The sequence below is a fragment of the Pagrus pagrus genome, assembly GCF_965226575.1.
Source record: "Pagrus pagrus genome assembly, chromosome: 8".
NCBI lineage: Eukaryota > Metazoa > Chordata > Actinopteri > Spariformes > Sparidae > Pagrus > Pagrus pagrus.
The window spans coordinates 14,875,982-14,898,554 of NC_140192.1; the positions used below are offsets into that span (position 1 = coordinate 14,875,982).

Consider the following 22,573-nt stretch of genomic DNA (forward strand, 5'->3'; position numbering starts at 1 on the left):
TTAGCATTTAGCTCAAAGCACTGCTGTGCCTCAGGACAGCCCCACAGAGGCTTGTTAAGATATAAATTATCCTTTTTCTTATGTAATTCTGTTTTTTATGTATTCCTGATTTCAGCACGCTGAGGCCCCATTGGAAAAACTTGCCCTCAGTTTACTGTAATATATTGTTTTATTTGTCATTTTAATCCATAAATAATCAACCAAGGCCAGTCCTCCACAATCCAAGTTTAATTAACTTTTTCAGCCGTCAAAGTCGGCCTTATTCCTCATCATGGAGACGTAGTCTGTTATATATTCATGGCCAGTAATTCATTTGCTATAGGCAGCCGTCATGGAATGAATCACAAACTTATTCACTCAGTGACAGATTTGCTCTGACAAGCAGAGAACAAGTCGCCGGGTGTGTCGGAGCGCCGTGAATATTTAGAATTTAAAACATTTGGGAATTCACATGGAGTCATATATATGTGTCTGTGAAATGCTGCTGCTGCATATTTTCGGATGAAAGCCCTCCATTTTTTTTTTTTTTTTTTTAAAAGCTCTTCAAAAAGAATAAGTCATAACAGCACTGGGTTAAAATCTGCGATAAAACACAGCTTTATCACCTGCTGTGGTGGGAACTCGTCTTTGACCGTACCTTGACAACTAAACTGAGCTAAACTAAAGACTTCCTCCGGCCTCAGAAGCTTTATAAAGATATGGACACTGCATGTGCTGTTGAATTTGTCCACTAATTAAATTTATCTGGCATGGATCGGGGTGATCTGGGGATATTCTACCTAATTATAAGAAATATAATTAATGTCTCTGGCATATGAGCTCATTTCAGTGGCTTCCTATCACTTTTCATAGAAGCGAGGGAGACTTAATTTTTTTTTCAGTTTTGCATCGATGAAAGAATTGGTTATCTCGCTCGCCCTGATTCATTCGGAAAACATGAAAGCCTCTCCGATAGCCACATAATTAAACGGTTATTTTGGGGCATTCAATTTAAACTTCGGGCTCAGCAGTGCCCTTGTAGGAGAAAGAGAATTGCTTTGTCTCAGCACTCTCTTTGACTCTGAAGACAGTTTAAGGAAATCTAGTTGCAATAAAACACCAGATCCGAGTACAACAGGAGGCTTCGAATTAATGATTTGCCTTTGATCCGGCCAGGGCGATGCACGAGTGCCTTTTGTCCTCATCTAAATGAGTTCCTAGTTCTGTGGAAGGCTGCTAAATTATTAACGCTGTGCTAGAAGTTTGACTTTTCGATTTTGCCTTCTTGTTTTTTGCACCGAGGGAACCTTCGGCAGAGAATCCGAAGGTTTAAAATAGAAAGAATCCGAACCATGTTTGCAATAATGCCTCGTAGTCCGGAGTTGCAGCACATCTGCCTGAGCTCATCAACTTCCACATTAACCTACATTGTCTATATTTGAATATTATTTCATAACTTGCTGCAGCAGAATGCGGCACTGTACTTTAAATCATGAGATGGACACCGAGCTGCCGGCTAGAGTTTGACTGCAGGACGCCCTCATCTTGTTTGATATATTCAGTCGAGGTAGAGGAGGAGGGGAGGGGAGGGGAGGGGAAGGGGGGGCTCGGCCTATCAAGTGATGATTTGCGTAAACAAATAGATCTTGACTGGTGGCATAATCCTTCTCATGATGGCCGAAGGGAGAACTTAATGCACTGAGATATCAACGTCAAAGTCAAAGAGCAGAATAGAGTCTATTTTTAATCCACTTATCCGAGTCCTTGATTTCCTGCACATTTGCCTCTTTATTCAACCTGGTGAAAACTGCTTTTGAAATGCAGAGCTTTTGAAACACAGGTGCACATGAATCAAAACCACTGTGTGTGTGCATGTTGATAAGGAAATATTTGATTCTTTTATTCGTCTGCATAAGAAGTCTCCAGCAGACATGTAGTCTGGTGTTTTAATCATTCTGAACACCTCGGATGTGGAGATGTTGAAGAGGAAGAGGCGAGTTAGCTTGTTGACTTTCCTCTCCGCCTCTTCAAGAAAAGCCTCACGGCACTTCAAGTGATTGACATATTTACTCCTTCTCCAGCAAAGTCCTCCACCATCCCTCTCTCCATCTTTCGCTGCCCTTAACGACACCTCATCCTGTTGAGAATGGGCCGAGAGAGGCGGGAGATTAGGGGCTAATATGGTATTGGAAAGGAGGAATAATCTCACAGTCACCCTATCTTTTCTCATAAACTCTGAGGTGAGAGGACAGTCCTCCAGCCTGACTGACAGGCGCCAAGGTTAGAGTACGTAAGATTGGAGGAGTCGAGTCTAAAAGCCAGTTAGCGACGTACCGCCGTAGCCCTCAGGTCATCATTGTGGATGACCGCCTGTGCTATCAGCTCTAATCCTGGCCTAAAGCCCCGTTCCCCATTCCCACAGGAGCGATATTGCTCAGGAACGTGAGATGGTTTTGCAGTATTTTCCAAAGATTTATGGAGATTTTAATTCTGTGCAAATCTACCATGTCTGTAATTTGTAGTGTGAGGGCAAATTTCTGACTGCGAAAATCTGAGCTTCCCCCAATAATGCTAATCCATCATGAATCAAATTCTGCCTCATTTCTCTCCTTTTACAATTTTTTTTTTAAATAAACAGTAAAGTCCATCGATGATTGTGCTGAACATATCTTCAAAACAATTCCTTTATAATGTATACAGTATTATTATTATTGGGGAACACAAAGGGAACAAAGTGTATTGATTTTGAATGTAATAAGTTTTACAAACTAAATCACAAACCCACAACTTACATATTTAGATTGATGTAATCACGCAGAGGTCGACGGGGTCATTCGTTAACTGAATCAAGTTCCCAACATACCGTCCTGTAGTGCCCCGTGTGAATAAGGCTTAAGTCACTTTTCATCAGGACTCTTCTGTTTTTCATAATCTGCTTCCACTCAAAACATTGCAGGATCAGACTCACCTTCTCTTAAACTCTGTCTCCTCCGGTTCCCCCGAGAACGCAGAGTGGACTCCCCACACCTGAGTCACTTTTACCTCGCCCTCCCCTCGCTATTATTTCCCTCACCGGAAAATGGGCTTATAGGATTTCTTTGACAAAAGGGAAAGATTCGAGTTTACACCTATACTCACTTCTCAGGCACCACTGCTCTTCTGTTCGCTCAGAGAGCGGCTGCATTCGCCAGCTAAATGACAAAAAACATGCTGTCAACACGGTGACGGTGTTTAAAGCAGCTGACAGGCTTTGCGCCAGATGCCTCATACATGCCTAGAGGGATTATTCTTTAACATATCTTATTTCCCAACACGTCCCGCACATTGGATAGAGATATGAAATATGCAATTTATAATATTACGCCTGTTTACCTATGTTATGAAGCAGTGAGGCTTTTCATAGAGCTCTCAAAATAGATCTGAATTCAATATGCCTACACACGTTCTGCTGCGGTTATCAAATTGAGAATTATTGCATTAGAAATTGAGAAATATTGTATGGAGGGACCTCTGACTACTTGGCCATGCATGATAGAGGAAAATAAAAAGAATTGTTTTAATATCTTCATTTCTATATCTTTACTCGTTTTATACATGTGTTCCTGCATTTCCCAGAATGACCTTCAACAACCTAATGTGGGTGAAAAACTTACTGGCTATTAAAGTAGAGGGCTAATGAAATGGGTGTGGCTGTTTGGGACAAAATCTATACAAACTAATCGATCCTAACACATTATGAGCCGACAGTGAGTGGTTCACCTCCTTGGTCATGCAATATCACATACAAACATCCAAAAATAGACTGTGCTCAGATATAGCTGTTACTAACTGTGTCATCATGGGATAGATTTGTGAAAATACTGATTTATATTTTGCTTAGATTATAAACCCTTCCCTCAGTGGGTTTTTTCACTAATTATCATGGCCGGGCAGCTGTGAACCCTTCAAACTACATTCATTTGGCTTCTATACCAACAGCAAGTAATGAGCGTCGATACGAGACCATATGTGCATGTCGCTTTCTAGTTCATGCCACTCGTTATATCCACATGAATATACAGCATGTGCAGCCTGACTATGCTGCATGGTGAATCCTTTAAACAACACCTTTGACTTTGAGGGGGATTATCCTTTAATAAGGTTTAAGCCAAATATAAGAAGACTCTTTAATTAAGCCAATCATTTCAAGCCATGCGGCTGTGATGCTTTTCAATTAAATGTCATTACGGGTTTCTGTTTGTCACATCAGCCTCCAACATGAACGAAAAGGAAAATAAAGACAGTGTTCTGGTGCAGTTTAGTAGACATTAACATGACCGGACAAAAATTACATTCGGCATCTTTTTAGTGTTTCAGAAAAGGTGTAAGGACAGAGAGCATTTGTAAAAACAATTTTTAAACTTATGCAAAGAGGAACACGTTCTTAAAATCTATTAAAACCGCCGTGAATAAGCATGAGAGAGCCTATTTGCGACTTTTTATTTACTCCCCTTGTTTCCTCTTGAGGAACAGAGGTTACGTAGCTAAATAAATCCCCTCGGGACCTTGACGCCTTTTGCCTTCCCACACATTAAAGATAATGGAATAATTCACTTGCCCTTGAGCCCCTCGCCGTGCATCCATACAGAACTTCTTATTGGGTCGCCAGCAAATTGAATGAACCTCCTTTCCATAAAAAGGTAATGGACTCCCTCAGATAGCCCTCTAAATAACACAGACGGTAGGGGAGGTGAGATGAGCCAATTTATTATCTGACTTTGAAGGAGGTGCGTGCGGAGGGGAAGGTCACTCTCTCATTGATCACCGTTTCCCTGTAGGGAAATGGTAATTATGTGTACCAACATGGACCGAGGTCACCTCCAGCCATCGTCGGGAAGGGTTAGAAACCCCCCAGGGAGGTGTAGAGCTGTGTTGTGGAACACCGTTGTTTTAGCATAGATTAAGACGGCTGTGTGTCCCTGAACTTGTTTGATTTCATGGTGAAGTGAGAGTCTTGTTTTTAACGTGAAAAGCATGTTTCCCAAAGACTGGATTTTAGTTAGAAATTACGTGACAGTCAAACAGATGCATCGTTACATCACAAAAACAAATCAGGTGTTAAAATGTATCTGATTTACAGAGAAGAAGCACATTTGACTTGATAATAATGCTCCTCGGCTTATACCACATGATCTTTTCTATGTAGTGCAAGACGGACAAGACAGAGAGTTTAAACTAAAAAATCTTTCAATTGCATTTTGAATTTTGTTGAGGCAGTAAGAGAGCCAAGGTAGTACATACTGTGCAGTCGAGGGCTTTCAAATGTACAATTCATCATGGAAAACCTGCACTAAACATGCTTGTTATGCAAAGCCAGTCTCATCATGATGTGGGGCTGCAACACAAATCTCCCAATTAGGCCAGGTAGGCAGTAAAACCTCCATCTGGTCCTTACCTCTGCTGGTGCAGCTTTAAACCTGAACCTGTGGGTTAACAATAGTGAATGTAATAGAGCTGCAAATAATGATTTACTTTAAACTTTCACAAGTGAGAAGCTAAAACCAGCAAATTCACTCTTGAAAAATTGCTTAACTGATTGTCAGGAGAATCAAAGATTATTAAATAAAAATAATTATATCTTATAAAATGTGGGTTTGCCTGATCTCTGGCAAGGTCCAGGTTAACGTTATCATAGGTTGTCTTGCAGAAAGGAAGTTAACTGATCCAAAGTAAAAATCTCAGGGAATAGCAAAATTTAACTTTTACTTTCTAGAGCCACTATTCTCAACCTGTGGTACCACTGGTGGTACACAAGCTCCCTCTAGTGGTACCGAGAGGAATCCACCAAATGTTTTTTGAAAATAAAATGAGTAAATTTAAAAAAGTAGTCTGCTAAGACGTCCAACAAAATCGCCAAAACAAATGTCAGCTAATGAACATTTCTGCAAAACCACAGATAAGCTAAAACTGAACGTGTCTTTACGTTGCAGCTTTACGTTTGTTTACGTTGAAATTTCTATTTCTCTCTTGTCACAACGCTGTGGTTACGCTCTGCTTAGGTTTAGGGGAAGGAAAACAACATGCTTTGGCTTAAGAATACCTGGTTTGGTCACCAAAATTACAGATGGAGATTTTGCATGACAGATAGCTGATTCAGGAATTGAAAAAAACTGGGAGAAAGGTGCCCCAGGTGTCCTTATAAATACCCACTGATGTGAGTATGGTCTATACTTGCTCCACCTGTCACAGTTAAATAAAGGGGAACCAAAAGAGGACACACAAGCAGGCGGGTTAAAGCCAAAGTCTAAGTGCAATAAATCCAAAATCCTAAAATGTGGCAACAAAAGGCAGAAATGAAGTACAAACCAAAAGGAAAAGTACGAACCAGAAATAAACACTCAACAGGAAGATGAGACAGTGAGACGCAGGAACAGAAGGACAGAACAGAACAGGAACAGGTGACGCATGACAAGCATACACAAGGGGGTGATTAACTAATAGAGCACAGGTGAGGAGTGAAAAGGGTGAGAAAACAGACAAAGGGACGGAAATGAAAAGCAAACCATGACACATGAGGACAGAAACTAAAGCAATGACACAAACTGGTGTCATGAGCTAACTTTTTTTGTGAATTGGTGCCATACAAATAAAGATTGATTGATAATAACGCCCCCTCTGTTCCCTCTATCAACTCACGTGAAAGTCAGCTAATAAGCATTTACTGGGAACATGATATGCCACGTTTGGTACAAAAATCAACCTTGGACGTATCTGTGGTTGGCAGAAATGTGAACTGCTAACATATCCTGGCAACTGGGCTGCGTAGTCACGTTGGTGAACTAGATACACTCAAACTGTGATGACAAGACATTAAGTAAAGGTAAAATGAACGGGGCTCCAAATGGAGGACCACCATGCCACCTCGGATTACAGCACGTTGTCTAGGCTGCTCCTCTCATCGAATGCAGACTAACAGCGTTTCTGTCTCAAAAATCAGATCAAGTCTACCAGACAGCCAGCAGCACCCACACTGATTAGCACCGAGGGGGGAGAGGTGGGCGGTGGAAGGGGGAGTCAGCGGGTGTCCTGATTGCTCTCTCTCCAGTCGTCTCATTCTGCTCCATTTTTAAGATGATTATTTTAGATGTGAATGTCAGGTTGCATAGCTAATGTAAGTCTGCAGAAGAGCCAACAGTGAAATGTCATGCTTGTAACCGATGCCTGCACGCACTCCTACATACATACACACACACATGCGCGGTCACGTAGAGTCGGCAGTCCTGTCGGCAGTGGATGCTAGGATCACTCCCATCAGATGGCATTGTGTGTGATTGGTGTGGACACGTAGGGGTGTTTGGACGCAACGGAGATGACGCAAAGGGTGCTGTGAGGGTACAGACAAACCATATTTAAAATAGTTTCTCTGAAGATACTGGAGGGAGATAGAAGTGCAGATATAGAGACAATGTGAGGGACAAAGAATGCAGCCAAGTGAACAGAGGAGACAAAAAAAGGAGCGAAGGAGAGATTACACTGAGAATCTCACACCGGTGGCCCGTCTAGCAGCCCACAGGGTGTAGAAGCAGACGTGGGAGGAGGTCCCGACTTTGATATAACCACAGACAGCAGGGCGGTCAGTACTGTGGAGTTCTACTCTCAAAAACCGAGACTCAGCATCCTGGAAGAGACCCAAATAGACAGAGACAGAAGGTTAAAGCAGCACAGGAACTAAGTCGAAACAAGCCCGGGGAGGTTTGATACAAGCATATGAGCAGAGCGGGGAGTCAGTTGGCAGGAGATCGCGTATGACGACATCCACAAGGTACATTTATAGCACCAAAATTGTTCTGCTGGAGCTGTTGGATGCAGCGCCTCCATCTGCCCCGTGCGCCACACCTGGTAGGTGGCATAGAAGGAGCAGTGATGTGAACATAAGGAGGGATCACGGGGAGAGTTTACCTGCTCTTGTCTCTGCGCATAAGCCAGCGAGATGAGACGGAGCAGTAGGGTGAAATGTGTAATGAGCACAGGTGGGAAAAAACAGACAGGTGTCAGGTACTTTAAGTTGGTGCGGAAGCAAGTTATGACGCTGTTCATGCAGCATAAACTTCCCATATTCTCGAGAGTGAGATTTCCATGTGTTCTTTGATTATAAAGCAGGTTTAGGTGCTATAAACACTGTGACAGCAACAGAGCGCACAATCCCTGGACAAACAAACGCAACCTGTGTTCAGAAACTGTGCGTTTAAACAAACTTTGAGAACTTTGAATCAGACATATTGTACACTTCCTGATTTATCTTCAGCTGAACCGACAATGGATAGTGAAAATCTGGAGGGACATTGGGTCACATTTAAAGGTAAAACAACATATTTGATTGCCTATTAGCTAATGTTAGCATTCAACCACTTCCTTGCTAATATTGACGTTTGATTTCAATCACTGTGTTTCACTTCCAGGCTTGAATAAATGTGTTTACATTTTTAAAGTAATTGACACTGTGAAAAGCTTTCAAACGGGAATGTTAGCTAGGAAGTGGTTGAATGCTAACGTTAGCTGTTGTCTAGTGGAAGCTAATGAAATATATTGTTTTACCTTCAAATATGGCCCAAAGTCTCCCTGGATTTTCAACCCTGAACACAGCAGTATGACATTTAAGCTTCCCACCCTGATGTCAGAGGAAAAGGCTGCTATGTCAATATGGTTTGATGCAGAAACATGGCGGGTTGTGCCTGCTCAGGCCTGTGAGAGCTAACCAATCAGAGCAGCCTGGGCTGTTCAGAAAGGGGGGGGGCCTTAAAGAGACAGGAGCTGAAACAGATCATTCAGACAGAGGGTGAATAGAGGTGCTGCAGTAATGGACAGTGCAAGAAGAAGTACGTGTTTTCGAACATTAAAGAGCATTTCCTGGTAGAATCACAATATAAGAGTATGACCATGGAAACGAGCATAATATGGGCCCTTTAAGTGAGAATCTAAATGATGGTGCTTTAAAGTTAGTTTTTGGTTTTTGCTGCACTCCTTTGCAACTTTGTTTGTTGGTCTTTGTATCCATTTTCCTCTCGTAGGCAGCTCAATTTTAGGTATAATTTAGAATAAATTGAATTTCATGAATCCAATCATCAACCTCACCGTTAGCCATTTACTGGCAGCGGTATGATTTATAACAAGCTTGCCTATTTGTAATTTATACTGGATAGTGCAGGCTGACATGGAAGAGAAGACTGAAAACACTCACTGTTGTCCGGGAATCCAGATGTTACTTGTGACATGATTTTAAGCCTCACCACTGCCTGCCAGACTGCAGGCTGCCCCTATGAGGGCACATCAATTAACAGGCAGGAAAAGAGAGGAGGACGAAAAAAACAAACTCTTTATTCTAAATTCTAGTCCACTTTCTTTTCTACTGACATTGATTATCTAACGAGGGAACAGATACAGTGAAACATGGTCATAAGTGGGCCCTCGTGAATAATTCACATGGCTGTTTTGCATAGGAAAGGCCGTCACAGCTGAGGATGAGGTGGAAGGAAAACAGAGAGAGAGACATTGAAAGTTGAAGGTAATGAAACATGTTGGTTCCATTCCGAACACGTTCTCTAATTACCGGCGTATATCCAGATCTTGTCGGGAGTTCCTTCACTCTCTTCCCCACACCGAGGTGTCGATTGGCCCATTGAGTTTCATTCTGCCTGTCATGGCCGGCTGCTAACCTGATATGTTTACTGACACAAATTAGTGTGGAGCTGGAGCAGCTCATTAAGGCAGCGGGAGGGGATTGAAATAGCAAAGTGTAGGGTCCCAATCTGCTCGCCCATCGACGCATCCAGACAGGTGAGTGGAGAAAACCCTGAAGTTACCGCGAGGAATTATTCCATTAAAGCAGCTACAAGGAAACGTGATGGTGGATAATTGGAGGCAGGAGTGGGAAAAGGCAGCACAGGAGGTCCTTAATGCACAGAGATATGGCTGCTGGCCTGTCAGTGCAGCTACTAAATGAGTTTCAGTGTCATGGAAAAAAGTTATTTACAGTTTTCCTTGCAGTTGCTGGTAAATATTACCTCCTTAATTGGCTGATTAAATTTAAACCAGATGGCCGTTTCATTCTCAGTCGGTTCCTCTTGATAAATTGAGAGATGTGTACTGAAAAAGTTGAGAATGTTTGTTTAGTTTCTCAGAAAAAGTACTTTTTTTTTTTACACGGGCCTCAAAACTCCCTTTACAATGGAGCAACTGAAATGTCCAATCCTGAACCCATCTGTCAGCTGCTGCTTGAGTGAGAAAATTAGACGTCATTTGGGAAATGTACGACCGCTTTCACAGCACTTGCAGGCCCGTCTCCCACTTTTTTTTTTTTTTTTGATAGGCTCGACTCTGTCCTCTTTGGTCAAACTCTTGCAGGAACACCCTCTGCCAGTCATCCACAAGCCTTTAGCCTCAGCAGCTTCCTCCTTGTTCATCTCTGGTGTCATAGTTGTGTAAGTGAAGGCGGGGAGTAGCGCGATGATTACTGCTCGCTGCACTCCACATACATTAGCATCTGCAGAAGGCTCTTCAGTAATCTCCTTCACCCAGGAAGAAGTGCTGTGAGGAAGTGTGCCTCACAAGCAGCTAATTAAACCCAACTATGCCCGCTTCCCTCCCTCAGCCTTCGCACAAAGAACCCTCTAATCACTTCTAACTCGATTTGGAGGCGAATAATTGATGCACATATAAGGTTCATGATGCGTGGAAGAGGAGAAACACGACCAGTTTAGATGTTAACAACCTGGGGCAAAGAGGACCGTGTGACGCCTTCTTCTTCTAAATGCGTCTGAAATTGCATCGTTGGTTTTGACCGCGAAGGGCATAACGTCGATGATGATGATGATGGTGATGGTAGCACCGCAGTGTTGGCATTTATATGAGGTTTTCGGCACTAATCAAGAGTCAGGCGAGCTCTGTTATGTGTGTTGCTGTTTGCCAAGGGGTGCAGATATACCCATGTGAAAATCCCTTTTCTCTGCTATTGGAGCTGATTACTCCATTGAGTTTGGCGGCGCGCTCCATGCTGGAACAAACCTCGCCTAACGGTTTGCGTCTCAGGCCAAAGCGGCTTGTTAGGGGAATTAAATGTAAAGCAGCCGACGCAAGGAACGGAGCCATTTTTGTTTCAGAGCCTCGGGCCTCACGGGGAAGTGCTGCTGCTGCTGCCCTGACTCTGACACGAGCTCACTCTGGCAAAATATCACCAGGCAGACAGCACTGACGCACACACAGGACCATATCTGACATGTCACCATTCAATAAGACATTTTCTGCTCAGACCGCGCACTCCGTGCAGCGGCAACATGTCGGATGAAGACGTTATTCAAATGTTGACATTCCTCAACATCCCTTCCTTCAGCCTGTAGCGGCTTCTGTAATGAGCCATGGCGCTAACAGCTCTTGTGGATCCGAGCGCGAGCACCGTGATCTGAGCTCTACAGAGAGGAGGCAAATAGAAAGAGCTGCCTATGAAATCCAGCAGGTTTACTCAAGTCAAATGAAGCCTTTAGGCTATGATTCACTGGCTTAGGCTTAGAATTTATTTTCCAAAGGGGTTCAGTTGATGTTACAGTCCTCATTTACATAACTCTGGAGAGGAACATCTTGAGATATTTTAATATATATTTTAATGGGATGTTCTGACTTTAATACTAAACCAGCGGTCTGATTTAACTGACGCTTGGATATTTTTGGGCTAACATTTACTTTTTTCCAACATGTGTAAGTTATTACCTTGTCAAGCCTGCATTTTCTGCTTTGTTTTTCTCCCTTGAAATTTGGATTCATTAATATAATAGCTGATTAAAGCTGGAGAAAGCCCTTCAGGCTGTTTAAAGTAAGAAGAAAAATACAATAGTGCTAGAGCTGGCAGTGAGGAAGTTTTATCAGTGTTGGTGCAGTATAATTTTTTCCCAGAAAGAAAATAATATTCCTTTTCAGAAACTTTGGAAAGGAAACTTTGAAATCATCCCACCAGACTACTTAATGAAACTTTTAGTTTTTTGTTTTGTCTTTTAAATGTCCATTTCTTGTCTAATGGGTATCTAAGAAGGACTTTAAGGAGTTACGTTTAATAATGAATAACATTTTAATATTTGTTTTATTCTGTGCTTCTACTGCTTCTTCTTTTGATTTCATCTTTTAAATTGCTCTTTCATTATCTGCGATTTAGTACCCTTGTCTTTTGTGGAGCACTTTGGCACTTGCTTTTGAAGAATGCCAGATAAATCAAGTTATTATTGCTGTTATTTTTTTTTCAGGCTACCAGCATTGTTTGGGTTAGGAGAAGGAGTCGTAATTGGAGAACAGCTTAAAAATCTTTTTTACCGTGCAGCAGACTGAAATGTTTTCATCCAGTGATTATTAGAGGAGTGTTTTAGGTCTGGGCAAATACCTCAAAACAGGCGTAAATAGTGTTAAATGACCCTCCATGTGCCTACTCTTCAGGGAAACCACAAAGTGAGCACCACTGGGACAAACTGGGTGATATTTGGTCAGTCTAAGACCGCTTTCTGCCATCTTTTCAGCCAGCTAAAATGCAGCTACAACATCAGCGCGTCGCCAAAACGCAAAGTTGTGTCATCACTTTGACAATTTGTTCATTTGTAGGTTGAAATAGGCACAAAACTGATTTATGTGAAGGTAAATCTCAAGTCATACTGCACTGGGAGGGCAAATGTGGTTTACATGAAGACATTTCTTTCAACACATTTGATGTTTCATATAAAATGTCATAAATATGGAATAATAAAGGCAATGGGCTGCTGACCAGAAGCTTCCAGGACATTGTAATGTCGAAAAAATGTTCACACTTGAGCCAGTTGTGAACGTCTTTACACCGGTGATCGAGACATTTGTTTAGCTCCGTGACTTGATTGTAATGGTAATGCATAAGAAGCACACACTGGGGCTAATCTGACTTTAAAATGCACTTTCTTGGCCAAGAACATTTATTTTAAATCAATAAGTGTTGCACAGGTCCTGCAGCCATGTTAGGATTGAGTGCTGAGGTCAGAAGGTCACAGTTTTCTTCCTGCATCGATCACGCCCCAACCTAACCAGCCCGAGAGGATCGCTCAGCCTCAGTAACCAAATCTACCTGACAACAGCGAAGAGCACTGAGGCAGGAAGCACACACAGTGTGATATAATAGCTCCTGCATTTTGAATACTGGTTTGAGTGGTTAGTGGTCACCGATGTGATTGGAGAGAGTTGCTCATGCGTGATTATGTATTGACATTTGACCGCAGCTTCACATTTACGCAATTTTCCTGTCGGTTGCAAAGATTATGGAGAGTTTTAATGATCGCTTAAGGCAAATTAACCAACGCACTGGCATTATAATCCGGCATACACAATTTCTGACATGTTGAGAGCTTTTTAATCACCCTGAGTAACCTTTGCTGGGAGTTACAGTCCTTAGGTAAACACTTCCCTGGCCAGAGGCGGAGGTCTGAGCCAATCGACTCATTTGTTCTGTGTGAAAGTGATTGCTACCGAGTGGAGACTGCTTTAATTTGATTGATGTGTGGTTCACCAAGCGGTGGATTTGGTTGTAATTACTCTTTGTGCTCACCGTGATAAGGAAATTAATCAAGCCATTATGTTGCTCCCATTTTATCATCAGGACACAATAATTGAATAAACCAACCTCACTTGTCTTCAAAGTCACTCTGGCTCGCAGCATACTCACCCGCTGGAAGGGGGAAAGGGCGCGCTGCTGCTGATTGGCTGATAGCGAGGCAAGGATGTTCAGCTTCGACAATGAAGTCATTCTGATTGAAATAATCAGTGCCAGTTGTTCTCCAAATTTAATCACAAACCCACATGATCACCTATACAGAGGGTGTACAATCAGGTAATCTACTTGTTTTCAACAAAAAACATTAAGGTCAGTTTGAACTGTTCAAATCCTTTAAGTGAAAGTACCAAATACTGCTGATGTAAAAATACGAAAGTACTGAAAAGAAAAAATACCCAACAGACATATTGGTATATAGATTGATGCATCCATGATTAAGCAGCATACTGTTGAAACTGCTCAAGGTGGAGCTACTGTTAATTGGGTAAGAAAGAAGAAGAAGGAGAAGAAGAAGAAGAAGAAGAAGACAAACTTTGGGTTTTAATCAAGATCTCAGCTGTAAAATAAATGTTATGGAGTCAAAACTGATATTTTTTTTATTTATTCCTTTATTTTCCTTTGAAATGAAGCTGGGAGGAAGTATAAAGTAGTTAAGTAAATGTATTAAACTACTTTCCACAATTGTTTGCTGATACAGGGTGAAACTCTAGAGTACAAATTGTTGAGAGAATTCATTTACAGATAAATCACAAACCTTGAAATTGAAATAGAAAGCAGAAAACCATCTCCCGTCGTTACATTATTGCGGCCTAATGTACTGTCAAAGCTTAATGCTGAACTTGGATGTTAGATTTGGAGCAAACTGGCAAAGGAGACGGGAAATTGCCCAGAGCCACTGATACCTCCTAACTGGGGCTGAACAGCCATTAAATCTTTCATGTTCGCTTCTATCATTCTGCCTTCCCATCATGCATTGTAAGGAAGAAGAGGAGGGCCAATTTGGGGCTGATCTCAGCCGCCCGAAAGGATTTGCATCCAAGCTTGCAGTTTATTCTGGCAGGAAGGAAAGACACCTAAAATCGATTATTCATCTGCGTACGTTTGGGAGAAAAAACACCTCCACTGGCGAGGGAGTACAGGAGGTGATTTTCTTGCCCATAAGAAAAGAAACACATGAACAGACTTGTTGTAATGAAAGCCAGCCAGAACTTTTTCACAAGAGTGGCTATGAAAGTGTGCAGCAGTCCGATTTCTTAGGTTTATTTTACTAAACATTCAGAGGCTCATTTAAATTTAAGCATCTCCTAAATTTCTGAATGACATTTCATGAATCTCAGGCTTTCAGTACAGAAACCTCATGACATTTCTTTCAAGTTTCAGAGGCAGCCTTAATGAAGTGGTTAACTGATCAGGACGGCTTGATTGCATGCACATGTTTGTGTGGGTCTTCAGCTGAATGATTGCCTCTCAATAAGACTTCTCCCAAAGGTATCCCCTTTTAGTTGAAAAGTTTGAACAGGTCTGGAGTGCCTTAAGAGTTCGCCTTGTGAGGGATGCGTTTGATTCACTCCGCGTGGGTTTAATTGCCCACTTGCGTCCTTGCGGTGGTGATAGAGTTCTTCTCGACTCGACTCTGAAACTTGGATAAACACTCTCAGTGTAAATTAAAGCAAAGTGCCTGGGGACCACCCTGTTTGGGTTTTAATTGTGGTTGTAGATCATCTCTTTCCCTGGTAATTATCCCAACTATCATCACTCCTATAATAACGATAATCAATTGTTCCTGGTGGCTCTGACAGGGATAATGAAAAGTTTATTAGCCTCTCTGAACCTCACGAGTGTCTGGGGAACTCTTAAATCATCTGTGGAAATTGGGGAGAAAAAATAAAAAGCATCCCAGTCGTGCTCACTTTACCGTCGCTTACACATATTTCTCCTCAGAGGATGAAGGTCATGCAAGTCCTTCCTCTGCCTCCATTATCGACTCTGAAAGCCTTGACGTGTTTACAAGCTTGTATCTTGGAACACAGCTCCTTAAGTGCTAATTTGGACAATTCGGCAGGCCTCTACTTTGAATAATCAGGATGTTTTGGTTGTTAGACTGGGGGCGGCTCCACTGTACAGACTAATGACACTCTGAGGAAATCTTCTCTCCAATATACTCTTGAAAGAAACTTCACTCCAGCTTATTAAATTACTAGCAAAAAAAAGTAGACAAGATTTCATCTGTATCTTCAACATGACCTCTTCATTGAGTTGCTTTACAAATTTTGAAAGGACGTATTGAATAGTGTTTTCTTTGGCTTTTGATTCCACACGCTCTTCTTGTTAGGACTTCTCAAAGTGACGTATCATCCATCGACCGCCTCGGGGTTGTTTTCCTGTTTTTGCTTTCGGGTTAGCTGTATTGATTCTTCCGTGTATATCCACTGACTCGTTTGCCTCAGTTTGTTATTCACTTGCTCTATTAGGCGTGAGGCTTCTCAGCACTCAGCGGGGCAGAGCACCTGCGAGGAGGGCATGGCACACAAAATGGATTTTTGTTGGCTGGAACCTCATTTTAAAATACTGATATTGGTATGAGTATTTTTAAAATGAAGTCATGTACATATATATATATATATATATATATATATATAATTTAGAATTAGCACATCACCTCTTCCAATTCTTCCCAGTCTGGGGGTCAGGACACCAAAGAAGGACCCTATCCTTCTAGAAATCTGAGGGGTCAAAAGATGATTTAAAGGATAATAAAAACAAAAAAATACATCTGATATACAAATACATTCAGATTTTTTTTTCTTTTCCTGAAATACTGCTTCCTTTTCCCTCTAAAATTTCTAAAAATCTCTCAGCGGAAACTCTGTGACAAGAAAATCCCCCTTTGGTTGAACTGCAAATTACAATAGGTCCAAATTCAGGTCATATTCTGTGATGTCGGGCCACAAGCACTATCAATATACTACTTTAAGGCTCAGCTATCAATGGAATAGTTTAACATTGTCTGACAGGGAGAGTTTGACAGGGAAGGAGGCTTAAAGCTGCACTGTGTGTCTTTTCTTACAGGCCAACAAATAATAAACAAAGAGGCAGAGTTCTTGATACATGGAATAGATGCACTTTAAAGGCATGTGTTTACATTTTGTAAAAATTGAGTTAGGTGGGGAGAAAAACACCACAATGCCCATGTAGAAGTCAAAAGAAGCTTTGACTCGATGGGAGTAGCCAGTCTGTCTCTGTCCAAAGGTAACCAGCATCTTTAATGCAACAGGCTGCTGGCAGTAACTTCATATCTACCATAGAGACTCGAGGTATCAGTCTCCTCATCTAACTCTGAGCAAGATAGCAAATAAGCGTATTTCGAGCTTTCGAGAGGTCACAAGATAAATCCCTGGTCCATTCAATAGCTAAGAAGATGCGTGAGAGAACGAGAATTTGAATTAAGAGTAAAATCCAACCAAATGAATTGAGCTAAATGGACCCCAAAATGAAAAGGTTGTGACGCTCTACTGATTTACGCTGAGATCGCAAAACACAACAGAGAGGGAGTGCTTTTGTCTGTTTGTGCCTTCAGGATTAGATGAGATCACAGATGAGAAAATGCGCAAATTCCCCTCGAGTGTCTCTTAACTCTATCTTGTAAGATCTTATTCTGTCACAGAGGGGTATCTGTAGACACAAGGGTTATACAGAAAAGGTTGCATTCGAGTGCTGTGTGTTTTGTTGTGTCCCCACAGATCCCCTGCACTCATCCAGCACACACTCAAATGTCCCAGGCGGCCCGCTGAAGCAAACTGTCAGGCGGTTTTCCCTGACACACTTTGAGTAAACACTTCATTTGGAACAGCAGATGAGTGCAGATGAAAATATGTCTTGCAGAATGTAATTGAAGCAGCTGAGAATGCAATCTGTGTTAATCGGCTGGTGTGATTTTGACACATTTTTAATGCAAACACCGGAGCTGTGTGGCGTTGTTTTGCTGGTTGGCTTAATGGCTGCCTGCATGCTTCGTGCACACCTGTACGATGTCAGCTGATGTGAGTCTGAGCCCTCCGACAGTGAGCCGGTGTTGTGTAAAGCAGCTGGCAGATTACGGAGCAGCTCCTGGCAGATATTGTAGCAGTTTATCTCAATTTTACATCGTAAATGAGGTGTGGACAATGAAACTGTACACAAACTATGATGATCCTCCGGTGGCTCTGGCAGTCAATGATGTTTTATGAATATCTCAGCACAGAGCTGGAGGTTCAACAAACCAGCAGATGGTTAGATGGTAAAAAAGTGAAAAGGTCAGACAAGTCCTGCTTTTCTTTTTCTTCTGTTTCTCCGTTTTTTTTGGACCAAACAGGCCTGTTGATGATGTGACACCACTTCATTGCTGCTAACACGTTTAAACGAGCGCTGTCACATAAACATTATAATCACACGAATGGAAATGGTAAATGGACCTGCATTTGAACGCTCCCACCTGCTCATCGGGAGCGATACAGTGCTTCCTGACTAAAGCGTCCCACAATACTATGCTCAGCAGTTCACACGCTGATGGACGGTGTCTTGCTCAAGGATACCTCGACAGATATCCAGGGGATCATGTTCCCCTGCCCCAGCGCACCTGATTCAAATGATCAGCTTGTCATCGAGCTCTGCTGAAGCCTGATAACAACTCACTGATTTGAATCCGGTGTGTTGAGGCAGGGAAACATCTGCTGTGACACGCGCAGGGCAGGAGGCCACCAGGACCAGGATTGAAAAACACTCCCTTAAAATAACATCTTCATGTCACGCTGATGGTACAGTGTCTTGTAATAGATTGAATGGTGTCTCTGTCTCAACCACTCCACCCCCTTATCACTTTTTTCTGCACTATGTAACTTCAGTGAGAGGGTAGGATCACAACGTTACATACATCATTATTATCATTTAAACCAGTGTTTCATTATGAGTGTCACACTTCCTGGTTTGGATACAACACTTTGTCAGCTAAATGAATCATGCGGCAGTCACCAAAATGTGTTTGGCAAATAAATAACATATTTTTAGGAGACAATACTGGAACACACTCAACACGCAGAGAGAGGTGAAAATCACATCCTCACCCTCTTTTGCAAAGTGCTCTTTTCCTGTTTGCAGTGCGTTTCTGTGCACCATCTGTCAGTATTTGTTACCCATCCACGTGACAGTGAACAGCAGAGTTGGATGACAGAGCAGTAGCGCTCCACGTTGAGAGGAGTGAGACGCTCCCTCTGTGACACAGTCGGAGACGAGAGCTAGTCACAGCGTGGTCGGTCCTCTCAGCGTCCGACGACAGAGTTACTCATCGCTCAGGGAGTTGTTCTGAAGCATACATGTACAGTATGACACAAATGACGAGAGAAAGAGGTCAGAAAGTCAAGAAGTGGGACGTCGCTTGTATCCGCAGTGTTGCTGCGCGCAGTATAGTACAATGGTTACGATTCCCATCATGTCACATTTCACGAGGGATTGCAGTGGAGCTGATCCCAGCCTATGACTCCATTTTACCTGTTTTATGGTAAACAAATCCAGTCAGGATTTTGGAGGATTAGTGTCCACGTAATTCTTCGTCATGAAGTGCTCTCACTTAATCCGCTGGGTATTTGCATTCATTTAAAGCTTTTTGCCAGTTTGCCGCTTCTGGATTGTTCCTTTAAATACCTTCAACCGCCGCCTGGTTATGAATTCTGACAACAAAAGGATTGTTCAAGCTTGAGAGACTAGAGTTGTATGTACGTGTATGCGTGTGAGAGAAGAAGCGAGGGGGTGGTGTTTGAGGGATAGAAACGGCCTGCCATAAATCCTGACACTTACAGCTTGGAAAGTTTGAGCCATAAATCGCAGGGCCGGGTCAGAGGAATGTGCATCTGTGATGCCGAAATCGATTTCATTTAAAACTCATCAACCCGCTGCTCTTAGAGTGACAGCAAATAACAAGCAGAGCAGAGAGGGGGCCAGTAAAAGGAGCTTTGGGCCACTTTCCACCCTAGCCTACTCAGAGCAGAGCGTTCAGCAGGGCAAATGTTTCATATTGTTCAAATCTTCGCAGGATGTATTACCACATCAATATTTTTTATATATATTTATATTATATAATATCTTTTGTCACATTGAATGTGTTCGGCAGCCAGAGACCTCTACGTCTGCTTTACATTGTGAATTGACTTTGATTTTGCTAAATTCTTGTGCTAAGTTGGATTTTTTGATGCATCAGATCAATAAAAACTGGAGTGGACATACAAGAGTTGGATGTTTATTTGGCCACACATTGAGTGAATCAAGTCCACTGAGGGAATGTGGTATTTGCACAGTTCCAGGCGGTTTACACATTTGTTTTTATAGATATACATTCAATTAACAATGAGCACATATTGAAAGAAACATAGAATTTCACGTAAATTAAATGCTAGTACAAGAGGAGGTAGGGGAGGTTAAATTGCTGTAGCATAGGAACAGTCTAAAAAAATAATTTCCCTTTTGATGTGGTCACGTTACAAATTCTTGTCGTGACTTGGCCGAGAGACATGGCAGACACACTGGATGCCGACCAATCAACCGCGACTTTCATGATGTGAACAGGTGATCAGAAAAAAGGTACCACGAACTGTCTTCACCGTTCCACTTGAGAGCTCCAACATCCTTCTTTTATCACACCACCATTTGTGCAGGGATGAGATACCTGTGCTCTTATAATTTCGATCTTGGAACACGTTGTACAGTTTATCAAGAGGGCAAAAGAAGGGGAAAAAAAGTATGCTGGGGAGTCGTGAGGCATCTCAAATGTTTCCATATCTTTCTCTCTGCAACACAATATACAATATATGGTTCTGCAAACCATGGATCACCTGACACTTTTTTTACGTTGCAACTTTGTGTTTATTTATTTTGTAACTCCTTCACTTTCCCCTCCTCCTCCTGATATGACTGTCAGGTCACAAACATGTAATGCGAATTTGATTGGACACGTTCTGTAGAAATGTCCATGTGGTACGTAGCCTCTGTCACCTTTGAATGGATGATATACAGACTAGTAAATGATTACTAGTCTGAATTACCACAAGGCTCTATTATATCACCTGTGTTTATAGATATTTGTATGTTATTAGGGACACTGAGCTAAAACTAATGCAGACTAATACAACTGCCCTGCAATAAACCCTCCCTTCATAGAGGTTATAATGGTCAAATATTGTTGAAACTGTTTTAGAGAGGTGTTGATTTAACTGTATGATCAGGTATAGGATTTATCTCAGGGCGGTTGTATGAGACGACATCAAACAAATGTTTATAGATTGACTTAAAGACAGTGTGAAAATATAAGCATTCACATTCTGCAAATAAAAAAATAAAGGCATAATAACAAAATAGCTTGAAAGCATCATATTTACATAGTAAGTAGTGGGCCTACGTGTGTTATTTAAAGGTGCAATGAGTAAGAATTGGCCACCTGTATTCATACTCCAAACCAATAGGGGGCAGCATATAACCGAAGCTTGTTAGCTCAGTTATGCTGCAAGCGGTCCAGACAGGATGCTGGTAGTACCGGAGGAGTGTTAGCTAGCTCAGGATCTATGGTCTGCTGGAAGAAGGAGGTTATTCAATATATCAATTTCTCAGATTTTCTTGAAAACGTATTTCATCACACTATATCAGTATATCAATAATGTAATAAGTCCAATTTTAGATACTGTGATAGAGGATTTTATCCTTATCTCCCACTCCGACTGGTTGGTCACTCACATTTCACTAAATGAAAATGAACAATGACAAAGTATGATTCATGATCTCTATCAGCCACTGTAGGAATAACTGTGAATCATTTCTCAGTTTGTCCCCTCAAACGCTCCAAATTACATACAGCGATTCTTAAAACAATCTAAACAGACATTTACTGTATGTGCATGTCCAACAACACTCAGAGAACATTAGCCGAACCTGCAAGATATTAGAAGGTTCCTCTCCCATCAGCCTCCTTGATCAGACTAATCATCCTTCCGGTGGCTGTCTTTATCTCCCCTGCCACCTTTCAAACACTCGGTCATGTCGAAGCACCCGGTCTGCCGTTTTACATTATTAGTTCCCTGCCGGGGGCACTCCCTCTTATGCCGAGGAGCAGAGGAAAAGGAAGGTGAGGAAGATAGAAAGCGACGGCACCTGCCTGCTCGTCGCAGAGGGAAGAGGAGGAGGAGGAGGAGGTGGCGGCAGCGTTGACGGCCTAATCTCTGGCTCTGATTATCTTCTCATTACAATCAGACGGGAGCCACTCGAAAGAAGAGGAGAATGTGTAATTACGCTCAAATCTCCCATGACTAAAACAGAGGATAATAAGCAGGGCTAGAACTGTGTGCTCACATCTAATCGTTGGGTTTATTTAGTCATTCGTTCTGCAGCGTTTGACTGCGGATGAAGATTTTTGGGGGGCTCAGGTGGAAGTGGATGAATTTCGTAAACACCTGACTTATAGCGGCATTATTTGGAAGCCAAAAATAAATTGCTCCAATTTTAAATCTGCATAAAATATGTTCAAACACGAGGCTGAGCGTGTGACTTCCCGCCTTTGCTTTTACAACTGAAAAATCTTTAAGCTCTGGTTTATCAGAAAATATGAAAAAAAAATTCAAGGAGAACTCAAACTATTCTCATGACCATGTATCTCCCGTGGCTGCATCTGCACAGCACAAGATAGAAAACACTATTTCCCAAAATGTCAGGGCAACTGAAGCATGTAAATAACTACATTTCAATTGACACCTCGATTTGAATGGTAAATGGCTGACCTCCAATTTTCCCGTAGAATGGCTGGCAGGGAGAAATGAAGGGGAATAAAACACATATCCAGTAGACCAGAGGGAATAAGGCTAACCAAGCATGCTAAATCCTCCTCCCTATTGTATGATGGAGGCGCAAACTGTGTGGGCAACTCTAAAAATCACTTTTTGAAAAGTTCTCTAGAGAAGGCACGAGAGCCAAGACTCAATCTTTTTTTTTGTT

At 42.0% G+C, this 22,573-nt stretch overlaps 1 protein-coding gene across 1 annotated transcript in view; it reads left to right on the top strand.

Moving 5' to 3' along the window:
• Positions 1 to 22,573, top strand: part of srrm4 (serine/arginine repetitive matrix 4) — a 60,190-nt gene that overhangs the window by 16,153 nt on the left and 21,464 nt on the right. The window lies entirely within an intron of this gene.